Source organism: Pristiophorus japonicus, chromosome 2 (assembly GCF_044704955.1).
Source record: "Pristiophorus japonicus isolate sPriJap1 chromosome 2, sPriJap1.hap1, whole genome shotgun sequence".
Classification (NCBI taxonomy): Eukaryota; Metazoa; Chordata; class Chondrichthyes; family Pristiophoridae; genus Pristiophorus; species Pristiophorus japonicus.
Window position 1 is genome coordinate 8,036,159 of NC_091978.1, and position 17,743 is coordinate 8,053,901.

The following is a 17,743-nucleotide window of genomic DNA, read 5'->3' on the forward strand; positions in this document are numbered from 1 at the left end:
GGCTGGCCCTCTTCCAGCAGCTCCCACTGTTACTGGCGACGTCCAGGCCGGTCATTCTGGGCGGTGACTTCAACTGCATCATCGATGCGGCTGGACGATCTAGCAGAGCCGACGGCAAAGTGGACGCCACGTCCAAACTCCTGATGGATGCGGTAAAAGATGCCAAGCTGTGCAACGTCTTCAGCAACCCTGCAGACGGAGCACCACTCAGATACACCTGGTCGAGACCAGACGGGTCCGTCCGTTCCAGAATAGACTTCCTGTTTGTGTCCCACACGCTCCAGGTCAGATCCACCAACGTCACGCCGGTGTTCTTCTCTGACCACTGCCTCCTACTGGCTGACTGCCACACGCAGGACAACCAGAAAGTTGGCAGAGGGATATGGAAGCTGAACGTGAAACTGTTGACTCCGGAAAACATTGAGGAATCAAGAGGGATTACAAAGGTTGGAGAACCGTAAAACCCCTCTGCGAATCCCCGATGCACTGGTGGGAAACAATCAAGACAAACATCAAGAGGTTCTTCATCCTCAAAGGTGTTCAGGAGGCGAGAGGGAGACAGAGGGAATTGTCCCGACTCCAGACGAATATGCAAAACCTGCTCCTGCTGCAGTCGATGGGGGTCGATGTCGCGGAGGAACTCGAAGAGGTGAAGGGCCAGCAAGCCTCGCTCTTTGCCTCAGAGTCCTCCAAGATCATCTTCCGCTCCAGAGTCTGCTCCGTCGAGCAGGACGAGAATTGTTCGCATTTCTTCTTCCAAAAGGTACACAGGGGGAGCTCTGTGATCACCAGCCTAAAGGAAGAAGACGGCTCTGTGACGTCTTCGCAGCCCGACATGCAGAGGATCAGCAAATCCTTCTATGCCAGGCTGTACGACGTCAAGCCCACAGACCGCGCGGCCTCCCAGTCTTTCCTGTCGTCTATTTCGGAGGTCTTAGACGACGGCAAGCGAGAGAGTCTGGACCACCCGCTAACTCTGGACGAGCTGACAAAGGCCGTCCGGTCCTTCGAGACGAATAAAACTCCCAGAAGCGACGGCTTACCGGTCGAGTTGTATTGGGCTCTGTGGGACTGGATAGGCCCAGACCTGCTGGAAGTGTACGGAGGTATGCTTCTGGCCGGCAGCATGTCAGAATCGATGAGGAAAGGCATCATCACCCGCACCTACAAGCAGAAGGGGGAGAGGGAGGAAATCAAAAACTGGCGGCCCATCTTGCTGCTCAATGTGGACTACAAGATCCTGTCAAAGGTCATAGCCAACAGGGTCAAGTCTGCTCTGGAGCTGGTGATCCACCCGGACCAGACCTGCGCTGTCCCCGGCAGGAAGATCTCTGATAGCCTCGCGCTACTCAGAGATACCATCGCCTACATGCGGGACAGGAGGGTGGACACCTGCTTAATCAGCTTAGACCAGGAGAAGGCCTTTGACAGGATATCGCACACATGGACGTGCTCTCCAAAATGGGATTTGGGGAGAGTATCCACAATTGGGTCAAACTGCTCCACACATACATCAGTAGTGCAGTCCTAATCAACGGGTGGGAAACTCAAAGCTTTCCAATCAGATCTGGAGTCAGGCAAGGCTGCCCTCTCTCGGCTGTCTTGTTTGTGTGTTGTATCGAGCCCTTTGCCGAGTCCATCAGGAAGGATGTGGGCATTAGAGGGGTGACGATCCCAGGCAGCGGAGGTGCTCAGGTCAAGACCTCCCTGTACATGGACAACGTTGCCATTTTTTGCTCGGATCCACAGTCGGTCCGCAGATTGCTCACAATCTGCGACCAGTTTGAACTGGCCTCGGGAGCAAAGGTCAATCGCAGCAAGAGCGAGGCCATGCTCTTTGGCAACTGGACCGACCGAGCCTCCATTCCCTTCACCGTCAAGCCAGATTTCCTGAAGGTGTTGGGAATATGGTTCGGAGCGGACGGGGCGTGCGCCAAAAACTGGAAAGAGCGTATCGCCAAAGTGAAGCAAAAACTGGGATGGTGGAAGCTGCGCTCCCTCTCCATAGCAGGAAAGAACCTGGTCATCAGGAGTGAGGTGCTCTCGGGGCTGCTGCACGTGGCGCAGGTCTGGCCCATCTCTTGCTCCTGTGCCGCGGCAGTCACCCGGGCCGTCTTCCACTTTGTCTGGAGGTCCAAAATGGACCGTGTCCGCAGGGACACAATGCACAAATCTCTGGACAGTGGAGGAAAGGACGTTCCGAACGTGGCCCTCATCCTGATGGCCACCTTTGTGTGCGGCTGCATCAAGCTGTGCACAGACCCCCGGTACGCAAACACCAAGTGTCACTACGTGCTGAGGTTCTACCTGTCCCCGGTGTTGCGAAGGATGGGTCTGGCCACGCTGCCGTGAAACGTCCCCACCAGCTGGACCATGCCTGTCCACCTGTCCTTCATGGAAAAGTTTTTCACAAAAAACCCCTTTGACCACAAGGCCATAAAACAATGGTCAGCGCATAAGGTCCTGGACGCCCTACGAAAGAAGGAGAGGGTGGACCCTGTCGGGTGGTTCCCCGAGCAGACTGTCGAACTTATTTGGCAGAATGTCTCATCGCCAGAGCTTTCACACAAGCACCAAGATGCAGCTTGGTTGGCGGTGAGGAGGGCCTTACCTGTCAGAGCGTTCATGCACAGCCGACGTCTCACCAACACGGCACTCTGCCCCCGAGTTGGCTGTGGTGTGGACGAGACAGTCATCCATCTCCTTCAGGATTGCGCCTTCGCAAGGCAGGTTTGGAAAGAGATGCAATGGTTGCTGTCGAGGTTCATCCCGAGCAGCTCCATAACACAGGACTCTGTGCTCTACGGGCTGTTTCCAGGGACACACACCGAGACAGACATCACCTGCTGCTGGCGGGCCATCAACTCGGTCAAAGACGCTCTTTGGTCTTGCCGAAACTTGCTGGTTCTCCAGTGCAAGGAGATGTCCACGTCTGCGTGTTGCAGACTGGCGCAATCCAAGATCCAGGATTACGTGCTGAGGGACGTACTTAAAATTGGTGCAGTCGCCGCAAAGGCAGGGTGGGGAAGGGCCACAGTTTAAAGCCCTTCTGTCACGGTAAACCCAGGGGCTGGAATCAGTACAAAACCCCCCTTGGGCTGTACTTGTAATTTACTTTTTGTGTACATGGAGCACCGTGATCTGTAAACACCTATGTAGTGCCATGTACAATACAAGGTCTGTTGCGAAATGCATGCTGAAAAGAAGAAAAAAAAATGTAAATGTACCGTCACACATTCCGTGTACTGTATAGTGACACATGAAATGTAATTTGTTTGCATGTACTACAAGGTATCCCGTATTGGACCGAATTGCACTTGAACTGGAAAACAAGGAAATGTAACGAACGGAACTGCCGTCAGCACCCAAATAATAGTGTATGGGATTGCTGACCGCAGCTAAAGGTATTGAAATGCCTTTGAATGTACTGTACAGATTTTTTTATGAATAAAGTATATTTTGAAATTAAAAAAAAAGCAGGGAGGTTATGCTTGAACTGTATAAAACACTAGTTAGGCCACAGCTGGAGTACTGCGTGCAGTTCTGGTCACCACATTACAGAAAAAATGTGATTGCACTGGACAGGGTACAGAGGAGATTTATGAGGATGTTGCCTGCACTGGAGAATTTTAGCCAAGAGGAAAGATTGGATAGGCTGGGGTTGTTTTCTTTGGAACAGAGGAGGCTGAGGTGTATAAAATTATGAGGGGCCTGGATAGAGTGGATAGGACGGACCTATTTCCCTTAGCAGAGGGGTCAACAACCAGGGGGCATAGATTTAAAGTAATTGGTGGACAGTTTAAAGGGGATTTGAGGGGAAATTTCTTCACCCAGAGGGTGTTGGGGGACTGGAACTCACTGCCTGAAAGGGTGGTAGAGGCAGAAACCCTCACCACATTTAAAAAGTACTTGGATGTGCACCTGAAGTGCCATAACCTACAGGGCTACGGACCAAGAGCTGGAAAGTGGGATTAGGCTGGATAGCCTCTTGTTGGCCGGTGCGGACACGAAATGGCCTCATTCCGTGCCGTAAACTTCTAGGATTCTACGTTTGAAAATACAATTCACTGTGTAAATTTATTGCCTGAGATTTAATCCTATCTTTCGAGGCAGAGGGCAGTTTAGGACATAGCTAAGGTCCCTCCGGGCACCTAAAGGTCAGCTCCATCACAAGTTCACGGCTGTAACTAAACGCTGCATAAGGTCCAAGTGTCAGCTGTGGCTCAGTGGGCAGCACTCGTGCCTCTGAGTCAGAAGGTTGTGGGTTCAAGTCCCACTCCAGAGACTTGAGCACAGAAATCAAGGCTGACTCTCCCAGTGCGGTGCTGAGAGAGTGCTGCACTGTCGGAGGTGCTGTCTTTCAGATGAAACGTTAAACCGAGGCCCTGTCTGCTCTCTCAGATGGACATAAAAGGTTCCATGACGGAGAAGAGCAGGGGAGTTATCTTCGTTGTCCTGGCCAATATTTATCCCTCAATCAATATCACCAAAAAAAACAGATTATCTGGTCATTATCACATTGCTTTTTGTGGGAGCTTGCTGTGCGCAAATTGGCTGCTGCGTTTCCCACATTACAACAGTGACTACACTCCAAAAGTATTTAATTCACTGTGAAACGCTTTAAGATCTCTGGTGATTGTGAAAGGCGTTATATAAATGTAAGTCTTTCTTTCTTTCAATATCGCACTGCCCTCTGTTAGAAACTATGTGTTTAACACATGGGGTGTGTTTATGCAGATTAGGAGGGAAAGGTGAGCGGAGGAGGGAGGCCTGTTTCAGATTAAGCACCTGAGATTAGTTTGAGTGTCAGTTCTTTCTCCCACCGTGAAATATTAAACAATACTCCTGCATTATTGCTGGTGTCAAAGCTAGCAGCTCCTCACTGTGACCAAATTGTGTGATGCAGGTCTTGGCTCGGAGATTTAAAAGTCAGGTTGTGGATTATTTTAATATTGGACATTGCATCCATCTGCTCTTCCACGAGGTTCATCCCAAGCAGCTCCGTAACACAGAACTCTGTGCTCTACGGGCTGTTCCCAGGGACACACACCGAGACAGCCATCACCTGCTACTGGTGGGCCATCAACTCGGTCAAAGAGGCTCTTTGGTCTTGCTGAAACTTGCTGGTCTTCCAGAGCAAGGAGATGTCCATGTCTGCGTGTTGCAGACTGGCGCAATCCAAGATCCAGGATTACGTGCTGAGGGACGCACTTAAAATTGGTGCAGTCGCCGCAAAGGCACGGTGAGGAAGGGCCACAGTTTAAAGCCCTTCCACCACGGTAAACCCAGGGGCAGGAATCAGTACAAAACCCCCCTTGGGGTTATACTTGTAAACTTCTTTTTTGTGTATATGGAGCACCATGATCAGTAAACACCTATGTAGTGCCATGTACAATGCAAGGTCTGTTTCGTAATGCACGTTGAAAAGAAAAGTGTAAATGTACCGTCACCCATTCCGTGTACTGTATAGTGACACATGAAATGTAATTTGTTGAATGTACTACAAGGTATCCCGTGTTGGACCGAATTGTACTTGAACTGGAAAGCAAGGGAATGTATCGAACGGAACAGCGGTCAGCACCCAAATGTAGTGTATGGGATTGCTGACCGCAGCTAAACGTACTGAACTGCTTTTGAATGTACTGTACACATTTTTATATGAATAAAGTATATTTTGAAATTTAAAAAACTCATAATGGAATCAGACTCCCCTCGGGCTGTACTTGTTAATCTGGTTGTGTGCATAGAGCACCATGTACTGAAAAACACCTGTGTTGTGCCATGCATAATGAAAGTCTCTGCACTGTTTAGCAACTTGTAAAGAAATGTAAATATACTCTCATCCGTTCCGTGCACTGCTTTCATCTGCACAGTGCTACATGTAACGTGATTGGTGATTGGCATTGAAATGTGTATCCTGGAATCTAGTGTAAACCTGTTCTCATCTGCTCCATTTAATACCCCCATTTGCACAGTTCTACGTGTAACGTGATTTACAGATTGTACTAAACTGTACCTTGAAATGAAATGCACGCAAGTGCATTGTATGGAACTGCTGACAGCATCCAAACGAATTGTATGGAATTGCTGAGCGCAAGGTACTGAGCCATGTTCCAGTGTATTGTGAAAATTTTATATGAATAAAGTATATTTTTGGGAAAAAAAAATCATAAACTGGGATGGTGGAAGCTGCGCTCCCTCTCCATTGCAGGAAAGAACCTGGTCATCAGGAGTGAGGTGCTCTCGGTGTTGTTGTACATGGTGCAGGTCTGGCCCATACCCTGCTCCTGTGCTGTGGCAGTCACCCGAGCCGTCTTCCACTTCATCTGGAGATCCGAAAGTGGACCGTGTCTGCAGAGACACGATGTACAAATCTCTCGACAAGGGAGGAAAGGACGTTCTGAATGTGGCCCTCATCCTGATGGCCAGCTTAGTGTGCGGCTGCATCAAACTGTGCACAGACCCTCAGTACGCAAACGTGCTGCAATGCTATCTGTCCCCGGTGTTGCGAAGGATGGGTCTGGCCAGGCTGCCGCGGAACGCTCCAACCAGTTGAACGCCTCACCGCCTGTCCTTCATGGAAAAGGTTTTCAAGAAAAACACCTTTGACCACAAGGCCATAAAGCAGTGGTTGGCCCGCAAGGTCCTGGACACCCTACGGACGAAGGAGATGTTGGATCCTGTCGGGCGGGTTCCCCGAGCAGACTGTCGAACTCGTTTGGCAGAACGTCTCATCTCCAGAGCTTTCAGACAAGCACTAAGACGTAGCTTGGTTGGCGGTGAGTCGGGCCCGACCCGTCAGATACTTCATTCATAGCCGGGGTTTCACCGCCACGGAACTCTGCCCCCGAGTTGGCTGTGGTGCGGACGAGACTGTCATCCATCGGGGGCCAGCATCGCGAGAGCGGGCGGTGCAGGAGGATAAAGGTGGTAGCGAGTCGGAGCGGAGGCATTTCGGGGGCCAGCTGGTGCAGAGGCCAAAGGTAAAACAAAGAAGTAGAAGGAAATCGAAAGATGACGTCACGGCCAAGTGGGTAAGTGATTGGCTGGTGGATTAGTGATTATTTTATTTGTTTTTCTTCTTTTTATTTCCTTATCAGTGGGTAACCTTTGACATTGTTGCCAAATTAAGTTAATCTAAGGGTTAAGTCATGGCAGGAGAGACCTGTGTCATGTTCCTCCTATGCTATGTGGGAGGTCAGGGACTATCCCAGTGTCCCTGACTACTATGTGTGCAGGAAGTGTATCCAGCTGCAGCTCCTGACAGACCTCATTATGGCACTGGAGCTTCGCAGGGATATACTCTGGAGCATCCGCGATGCTGAGGATGTCATGAATAACACGTTTAGTGAGTTTGTCACATCGCAGGTAAAGGTTAAACAGCCAGATAGAGAATGGGTGACCAGCAGGAAGAGCAGCGGAAGGAAGGTAGTGCAGGGGTCCCCTGCGGTCATCCCCCTCCAAAACAGATATGCCACCTTGGGTGCTGTTGGGGGGAATGACTCATCAGGGGAGGGCAGCAGTAGCCAAGTTCATGGCACCATGTGGCTCTGCTGCACAGGAGGGCAGCAAAATGAGTCGGAGAGCTATAGTGGTAGGGGATTCTATCGTAAGGGGAATAGATAGACATTTTTGCGGCCGCAATCGAGACTCCAGGATGGTATGTTGCCTCCCTGGTGCAAGGGTCAAGGATGTCTCGGAGCGGGTGCAGAACATTTTGGAGGGGGAGGGTGAACAGCCAGTTGTCGTGGTGTAGAAAGGTAGCAACGATATAGGTAAAAAATGGGATGAGGTTCTACAAGCTGAATTTAGGGAGCTAGAAGCTAAATTAAAAAGCAGGACCTCAAAGGAGTAATCTCAGAATTGCTACCAGTGCCACGTGCTAGTCAGAGTAGAAATAGCAGGATAGCTCAGATGAATACGTGGCTTGAGCAGTGGTGCAGCAGGGAGGGATTCAAATTCCTGGGACATTGGAACCGGTTCTGGAGGAGGTGGGACCAGTACAAACCGGACGGTCTGCACCTGGGCAGGACCGGAACCAATGTCCTAGGGGGAAGTGTTTGCCAGTGCTATTGGGGAAGGATTAAACTAATATGGCAGGGGGATGGGAACCTATGCAGGGAGACAGAGGGAAGTAAAATGGGGGCAGAAGCAAACGATAGAAAGGAGAATAGTAAAAGTGGTGGGCAGAGAAACCCAAGGTAAAAATCAGAAAGGGTCACACTACAGCAAAATTCTAAAGGGACAAAGTGTGTTAAAAAGACAAGCCTGAAGGCAATGTGCCTCAATGCGAGGAGTATTCAGAATAAGGTGGATGAATTAATTGCGCAGGCAGCTATTAACGCATGATATAATTGGGATTACGGAGACATGGCTCCAGGGTGATCAAGGCTGGGAACACAACATTGAGGGGTATTCAATATTTAAGAAGGATAGACAGAAAGAAAAAGGAGGTGGGTTAGCGTTGCTGGTTAAAGAGGAAATTAACGCAATAGTAAGGAAGGACATTAGCTTGGATGATGTGGAATCTGTATGGATAGAACTGTGGAATACCAATTGGCAGAAAACGCGAGTGGGAGTTGTGTACAGACCACCAAACAGTAGGAGTGAGGTTGGGGACAGCAGCAAACAAAAAGTTACGGAAGCGTGCAATAGAAACATAGAAACATAGAAAATAGGTACAGGAGTAGGCCATTCGGCCCTTCGAGCCTGAACCACCATTCAATAAGATCATGGCTGATCATTCCCAAATTATTGAATTATAATTGCATAACATTACATGCGTAACTACGATATTTTTCGTGTGTATTTAGTAATGTTTGACACATTGCACATTTCCCATTACTCACGAGATTGAAGGGTGGGCTCGGCCAAGCCACGGGTCGTGACTGAGTGACTTTCAGGCCCCACCCAGGCCACCGCAAGCTCCTCATATGGATTAATAATGTGCACCGCCGTGGAGCCGCCAACTGTCCTCCTTTGCACCGCACGGTCGATACTTATCTTTTTCTGTAAATGATAATTTAACATTGCACGGCATAAGCTAATGTACTTGACAATAAACTTTGAAGGCTGACAGATTTAAATGTTCAATTATTACATAACATTGTAGTGCATATGAATAATTTTTAATATTATTCTAATTACAATTTATAAACGGCAAGTAAATAATACATATGTATGATTTTAAATATGACTTTTAAATATGTTTTAAATGTTAAAATGCAACTTACTCTGGTAACTGCATATTAATAATTTTTAATACTATAACATGCAACTTACTATTGGGGTGAATAAATGTAATTTTTAATTTAATATAATTTTTAATTTAATGTAATTTTTTAATTAATGTAATTACTTTACATTATAAATAAATTACATTTAGGATTTTATTTACCATTTATAAACATCAATAAATAATACATATGTGTGATTTTAAATATGACTTTTAAATATGTTTTAAATGTAGAATATATAATCCAACTTTCTCTGGCAGCTGCCAGCAGGCTGTTCCAGCTCTTGTGGCACTGGTCAGCCGTCTACACCTCATTTGATGCCGATGTAACGACATCGGCAATCTCCAGCCAAATTTGCCTATATGCACCCCGCGCCCACCCCATGTCAAGGCCTCCCACCTTGTTGAGACCACATTTACAAGGGCCTCGTTGGCCACCTCACTAAAAGCTTTTGCCCTTTGCCTCTCCATCTCCCTTTGCTTTTGCGCTTGCACTGATGATATATAAAAGATAACAGATAGCGAATCGAAAATAGATAACAGCTAATATACTAGCTATTACTAGCTATCACTTCAATTAAATTTAATAGATATTTAATAGATTTGTCAAAGTTTCAAAGATTTCTTCCTCACTGCTTCTCTCCTTCTCTCGCCTTCTCTCTCTCCCACTCTCTCCAACCGTCCCTGTACTTCTGAGCATGTGCGAGGACCCATGAACTCTCCAAACATGGCAAAAAAAATCAACCCCCAAAAAAAATCCCACACATGCGCACAATAGCGTTGCCATGGAAGCTTTTTTTTGGACTTCCGTTTGACTTCCGCTTTTTTTGGGCGATTGTGAGAGCGCCGAAAAATCAGATCGCCCATTTGACATTCGCCAGGGTAAGGCCGAGTGGAAAATCGCGAAAAAAAATGGGCTTGTGCTGGCGATCAGCATGGGCGATATGTCCCACATCGCTGGAATAAGGCTCATCTTTTGGGGGCTTAGCCAGCTAGTGGAAAGTCTAGCCCTTTGGTTCTGCCTTCACGAAGGAAGACACAAATAACCTTTCGGAAATACTAGGGGACGGAGGATCTAGCGAGAAGGAGGAACTGAAGGAAATCCTTATTAGTCAGGAAATTGTGTTCGGGAAATTGACGGGATTGAAGGCCTATAAATCCCCAGGGCCTGATCGTCTGCATCCCAGAGCACTTAAGGAAGTGGCCCTAGAAATAGTGGATGCATTGGTGATTATTTTCCAACAGTCTATCGACTCTGGATCAGTTCCTATGGACTGAAGGGTAGCTAATGTAACACCACTTTTTAAAAAAGGAGGGAGAGAGAAAACAGGTAATTATAGACCGGTTAGCCTGACATCGGTAGTGGGGAAAATGTTGGAATCAATTATTAAAGATGAAATAGCAGCACATTTGGAAAGCAGTGACAGGATCGGTCCAAGTCAGCATGGATTTATGAAAGGGAAATCATGCTTGACAAATCTTCTAGAATTTTTTGAGGATGTAACTAGTAGAGTGGACAAGGGAGAACCAGTGGATGTGGTGTATTTGGATGTTCAAAAGGCTTTTGACAAGGTCCCACACAAGAGATTGGTGTGCAAAATTAAAGCACATGGTATTGGGGGTAATGTACCGACGTGGATAGAGAACTGGTTGGCAGACAGGAAGCAGAGAGTTGGGATAAACGGGTCGTTTTCAGAATGGCAGGCAGTGACTAGTGGGGTGTCGCAGGGCTCAGTGCTGGGACCCCAGCTATTTACAATATACATTAGGTGAAGGAATTGAGTGCAATATCTCCAAGTTTGCAGATGACACTAAGCCGGATGGCGGTGTGAACTGTGAAGAGGATGCTAAGAGGCTGCAGGGTGACTTGGACAGGTTAGGTGAGTGGGCAAATGCATGGCAGATGCAGTATAATGTGGATAAATGTGAGGTTATCCACTTTGGGGGCAAAAACACGAAGGCAGAATATTATCTGAATGGCGGCAGATTAGGAAAAGGGGAGGTGCAACGAGACCTGGGTGTCATGCTTCATCAGTCATTGAAAGTTGGCATGAAGGTACAGCAGGCGGGAAGAAGACAAATGGTATGTTGGCCTTCATAGCTTGGGATTTTGAGTATAGGAGCAGGGAGATCTTACTGCAGTTGTACAGGACCTTGGTGAGACCTCACCTGGAATATTGTGTTCAGTTTTGGTCTCCTAATCTGAGGAAGGGCGTTCTTGCTATTGAGGGAGTGCAGCGAAGGTTCACCAGACTCATTCCAGGGATGGCTGGACTGACATATGAGGAGAGACTGGATCAACTGGGCCTGTATTCACTGGAGATTAGAAGGATGAAAGGGGATCTCATAGAAACATATAAGATTCTGACGGGACTGGACAAGTTAGATGCAGCAAAATGTTCCTGATGTTGGGGAAGTTCAGAATCAGGGGACACAGTCTTAGGATAAGGGGTAAGCCATTTAGTACTGGGAGGAGGAGTAACTTCTTCACTCAGAGAGTTGTTAACCTGTGGAATTCCCTACCGCAGAGAGTTGTTGATGCCAGTTCATTGGATATATTCAAGAGGGAGTTAGATATGGCCCTTACAGCTGAAGGGTTCAAGGGCTATGGAGAGAAAGCAGGAAAGAGGTACTGAGGGAATGATCAGCCATGATCTTATTGAATGGTGGTGCAGGTTCGAAGGGCCGAATGGCCTACTGCTGCACCTATTTTCTATGTTTCTATGTTTCTATGTCTATATTCAGGAGGAAGTTAGATATGGCCCTAACGGCTAAAGGGATCAAGGGGTATGGAGAGAAAGCAGCAAAGAGGTACTGAGGTGAAGGATCAGCCATGATCTTATTGAATGGCGGTGCAGGCTCGAAGGGTTGAATGGCTTACGCCTGCACCTATTTTCTGTGTTTCTGTGTATCTATCTCCTTCGGGATTGCGCCTTTGCAAGGCAGATCTGGAAAGAGATGCAGTGGTTGCTGTCGAGGTTCATCCCAAGCAGCTCCATAACACAGGACTCTGTGCTCTATGGACTGTTCCCAGGGACACACACCCAGACAGACATCATCTGCTGCTGGAGGGCCATCAACTCGGTCAAAGACGCTCTTTGGTCCAGAGCAAGGAGATGTCCACGGCCGAGTGTTGCAGACTGGCGCAATCCAAGGTCCAGGAATACGAGCTGAGGGACGCACTAAAGATCGGTGCAGTCACTGCAAAGGCACGGTGGGGAAGAGCCACAGTCTAAGGCCCTTCCACCACGGTAAACCCAGGGGATAGAATCAGATCACCTCGGCCTGTACTTGTTAATCTGCTTGTATACATAGAGCACCATGTACTGAAAAACACCTGTGTTGTGCCATGTATAATGAAAGTCTCTGCACTGTTTAGTAACTTGTAAAGAAATGAAAAAGTGTTCTTATCTGTTCCGTGTACTGCTTTTATCTGCATAGTGCTACATGTAACGTGATTGGTGATCAGTAATGAAATGTATCCTGGAATGTAATGTAAATGTGTTCTCATCTGCTCCATGTAATACCATTATTTGCACAGTACTACATGTAACGTGATTGGTGATCAGTAATGAAATGTATCCTGGAATGTAATGTAAATGTGTTCTCATCTGCTCCATGTAATACTATTATTTGCACAGTACTACATATAACGTGATTTACGGATAGTACTAAACTGTATCTGGAAATGAAATGCTCACTAGTGCATTGTATGGAACTGCTGTCAGCATCCAAACGAATTGTATGGAATTTCTGACCGCGAGGTACTGAGCTATTTTCCAATGTATCGTGAAAATGTTTATATGAATAAGAATAAGAATAAAAAGAATCCCCCAGCAGGATGGTCTGAGAGCATTCTGCTTTTTCCTTGAGTGGAGGCCCAGCCAGTCCCTATGCACCACCATCCTCCTCCTTTGCCTGGCTGGACTTGTTCTCTCATTGAATAACTTATTTTTTGATTCCACTTTCCTCTTCCAAATTAAAGGTGTTGCTATGGGAACCTGCATGGGTCCTAGTGTGTCTGTAAGCGTGACCCCCAAGCTTCTGGTCGCCTGTCACTTTAATTCTCCACTCCACTCCCACTCTGACCTCTCCTTCCTCGGCCTCCTCCACTCTTCCAATAAAGCTCAACGCAAGCTCGAGGAACAGCACCTCACCTTTCGTTTAGGCCCTTTACAGCCTTCTGGACTCAACATCAAGTTCACCAATTTCAGAGCGTAACCGCTGGCCATTTTTGGCTCCCTTTCCCCACCTGCACCCACCCCCCCTCATCCTCTGTGCACCCCCCCATCCTATATATTTTTTTCTCTCTTTGTCTCCAATGGCAGCTGGTCAATACTCCGCCATTCATACCCTATCCCGATTAACATTTTTCTCGAACTTCTGTCATTACCATTTGAATTTGGCCCATCATCCCAAACTTGCTTTGGGAGTGTGGCACCTTATCGAATGCCTTCTGAAAATCCAAATATACCACATCCACTGGTTCCCCCTTATCTATTGTGCCAGTTACAACCTCAATAAACAGATTTGTCAAACATGATTTCCCTTTCATAAATCTGTGTTGTCTCTGCACAGTCTTATTATTATTTTCTAAGTGCCCCTGTCTTAATAAAAGAACCAAAGGGGGAGATGAGGAGAATGTGTTTACGCAGCGAGTTGTTGTGATTGGGAACGCGCTGCCTGAAAGGGCGGTGGGAGAAGATTCAATAGTAACTTTCAAAAGGGAAATTGGATAAATACTTAAAAATGAAAAATTTGCTGGGCTTAGTGGAAAGATGGGGGGGAGGGGTGGGATTAATTGGACAACTCTTTCAAAGAGCTAGCACAGGCACGATAGGTGCAATGGCCTTGTTCCACGTTATAAAATTCAATGATTAATGTGAGGCTTTAGGGTTAATGAAATTTTAATCAATTTATGTTCATGCTCTTGAAATTACTGCAGGGAGTAATTTGGTTTACTGCATGATATCACATAGATCCTGTGTTAATGGATTTTGGACTCGTTAAGTGATTCTTAAACCCTAATTAAAGGTGTTTATGGAAACGTTCCTTCTCGCCCATTTTGTGCCAATGACTTGAGGCAGTGGAGAAAATTGGCAGAGGAAGCCAACCACTTGAGCACATGCTGCAGTCTGACTGGGTGAGGAAGAAGAGGGGGAGGGGCAGCAAAAGTGGGGGCCAGCGAAGGACAGCAAGATTATGGTAGCCCGAACATAACGTGCATAGTAAAAGGCCGGGACGATTTCCAGGCCGGGCCACCGCACACTGCTCCCTGTAATGGCCCCGGCCTGCTGATGGTCTGCTGCAGGAGGGCGACGGCTGCGAAGCCAGATCGCTGATTGCAGTGCGGGCATGCGAAGGAACGGCAAGGGTTTGTAGATGGAAGTGACCGGGGCCCAGTAGAGGTGTGAATCTGGGGCCCAGAAGAGGCGAGGGCCCAGGGGCAGCACGGGCCCAGCCCACACTGCGATATATGTGCGCACTAGGTCCGTGCAGCAGAGCTGGTCTCCAGTCGTCCTGGTTAATCCTTGCCACTGGACCAAGACCGAGCTCTGTCAAGCCCGTGTGGTGGCTGGTGTGCAACGGTCACCACACGTTAAAAAAAATCCACCCACAGGCATCTTCCACCCTTCAGGATGTAGTTCGGGATCTGGAATATTAGGTCCTTCATTGAAACACCTGTGAACTCATCCCTTTTTGACGTGGAAGCAAGTCATCCTCGATACGAGGGACTGCCGATGATGATGATGAGAAAAAGGCACAGCCACCACACTCTCTGTGTGACGCTCAGTGGCCAGCTCTCTCGCCTCTGAAACATAGAAACATAGGAACATAGAAAATAATTGCAGGAGTAGGCCATTCGGCCCTTCGAGCCTGCACCACCATTCAGACAGTGGTGGACTCGAGCCCCACTCCTGAGACTTGAGCACAAAATTCCAGGCTGACACACCAGTGCAGTGCTGAGGGAGTGCTGCTCTGTCGGAGGCGCCGTCTTTGGGATGAGACATTAAAACCGAGGCCTCGTCTGCCCCCCCGTGGCCACTATTTCTATGAAGAGCAGGGGGAGTTATTCCCCGGTGTCCTGGGGCCAATATTTATCCCTCAATCAACATCACTAAAAAACAGATTATCTGGTCGTTTATCTCGTTGCTGTTTGTGGGAGCTTGCTGTGCATAAGTTGGCTGCCGCGTTTGGTTGTAAAGCGCTGAGGTCGTAAAAGGTGCGATAGAAATCCAAGTTCTTTCTCTCTTTGACTAAGAAGGTTTCTGTCACGATCATCATCATAGGCAGTCCCTCGAAATCGAGGAAGACTTGCTTCCACTCTAAAAGTGAGTTCTCAGGTGGCTGAACAGTCCAATACGGGAATTACAGTCTCTGTCACAGGTGGGACAGACAGTGGTTGAGGAAAAGGGTGGGTGGGACTGGTTAGCCATGCGGTGTGGATTTCGCCCACTACAGGTGTACAACGGACATGATCTTCACCGCGCGACAACTGCAAGAGAAATGCAGGGAATAGCACCAACCCTTGTACATGGCCTTCTTTGACCTCACAAAGGCCTTTGACACTGTCAACCGTGAGGGACTATGGAGAGTCCTCCTCCATTTCGGATGCCCCCAAAAGTTTGTCACCATCCTCCGCCTGCTCCACGACGACATGCAGGCCGTGATCCAGACCAGCGGATCCATTACAGACCCAATCCACATCTGGACCGGGGTCAAGCAGGGCCGATTCACCGCGCCAACCCTCTTCTCGATCTTCCTCGCCGCAATGCTCCAGCTCACGCTCAACAAGCTCCCCGCTGGAGTGGAACTAAACGACAGAACCAGCGGGAACCTGTTCAACCTGTCACAACCGACGAAACGATTGACCAACTCTGCCATCTCCTGGGACCGAACCTGCAACTGCAGCACAGTCCCAGCACTGTGTCGGCTGTAACCACGACAAGGACCAACCGGGAGGCTCCACTAACTCTGCCACAGGGTCGTTCCAAGGGAGGCAGCAGACCTGGCGAGGATCGGCCAAGGACAAAAACACAATTACATAGCCGAACGGAATGTTGGCCTTTTCCTCGGGGTGTGGAATACAAGGGGCAGGAAGTTATGTTCCAGTTGTACAGAGCTCTGGTCAGACCCCGTCCGCAGTAACTGTGTTCAGTCCTGGTCCTGCCCCTCAGGAAGGATATATCGTTCTTGGAGGGGAGGCAGCCCAGATTCAGCAGAATGATACCCGGGGCTAAAAGGGTTAAATATGAGGCCAAGTTGCCCAGACTAGGCTTGTATTCCCTTAAATGTAGAGGATAACGGATGATCTAATTGAACGGTAGGACACTGAGAAGTGTTGAGGAACAAAGGGATCTGGGAGTGCAGGCCCACAGATCCCTGAAGGTAGCAGGCCAGGTAGATAAGGTGGTTAAGAAGCCATACAGAATGTTTGCCTTTATTAGCAGAGGCATAGAATACAAGAGCAGGGAGTTTATGCTTGAACTGTACAAAACAGTAGTTAGGCCACAGCTGGAGTACTGCGTGCAGTTCTGGTCATCATCATCATCATAGGCAGTCCCTCGAAACGAGGATGACTTGCTTCCACGCCACAAAGGGATGAGTTCACAGATGTTTCAATGAAGGACCTAATATTCCAGATCCCGAACTACATGCTGAAGGGTGGAAGATGCCTGTGCGTGGATTTTTTTAACGTGGGGTGGCCGTTGCACACCAGCCACCACACGGGCTTGACAGAGCTCGGTCTTGGTCCAGTGGCAAGGATTATAAAGACAATTGGAGACCAGCTCTGCTGCACAGACCGAGCACGCACACATATCGCAGTGCGGGCTGGGCCCGTGCTGCCCCTGGGCCCTTAACTCTCGCCTCCCCTGGGCCCCGATCAAGTCTCTCTACAGTCTCTCGCCGCTCCTTCGCCCCGATCTCGCCGCTCCTGCTGTACCTGCCCACGCTCCAATCACCGACCTGGACCTCGATAACGTCACTCTTTGCTGCCGTCGCTCTCCTGCACCACATTACAGGAAGGACATGATTGCACTGGAGATGGTACAGAGGAGATTTACGAGGATGTTGCCTGGAGTGGAGAATTTTGGCTATGAGGACAGATTGGGTAAGCTGGGTTTGTTTTCTTTGGAACGGAGGAGGCTGAGAGGAGACCTAATTGAGGTGTATAAAATTATCTGGGGCCTGGATAGAGTGGATAGGAAGGACCTGTTTCCCTTGGCAGAGGGGCCAACAACCAGGGGGGCATAGATTTAAAGTAATGGGGGGAGGTTTAGAGGGGATTTGAGGGGAAATTTCTTCACCCAGAGGGTGGTGGGGGTCTGGAACTCACTGCCTGAAAGGGTGGTAGAGGCAGAAACCTTCACCACAATTAAAAAGTACTTGGATGTGCACTTGAAGTGCTGTAACCTACAGGGCTACGGACCAAGAGCTGGAAAGTGGGATTAGGCTGGATAGCTCTTTGTCGGCCGGCACGGACACGATGGGCCGAATGGCCTCCTT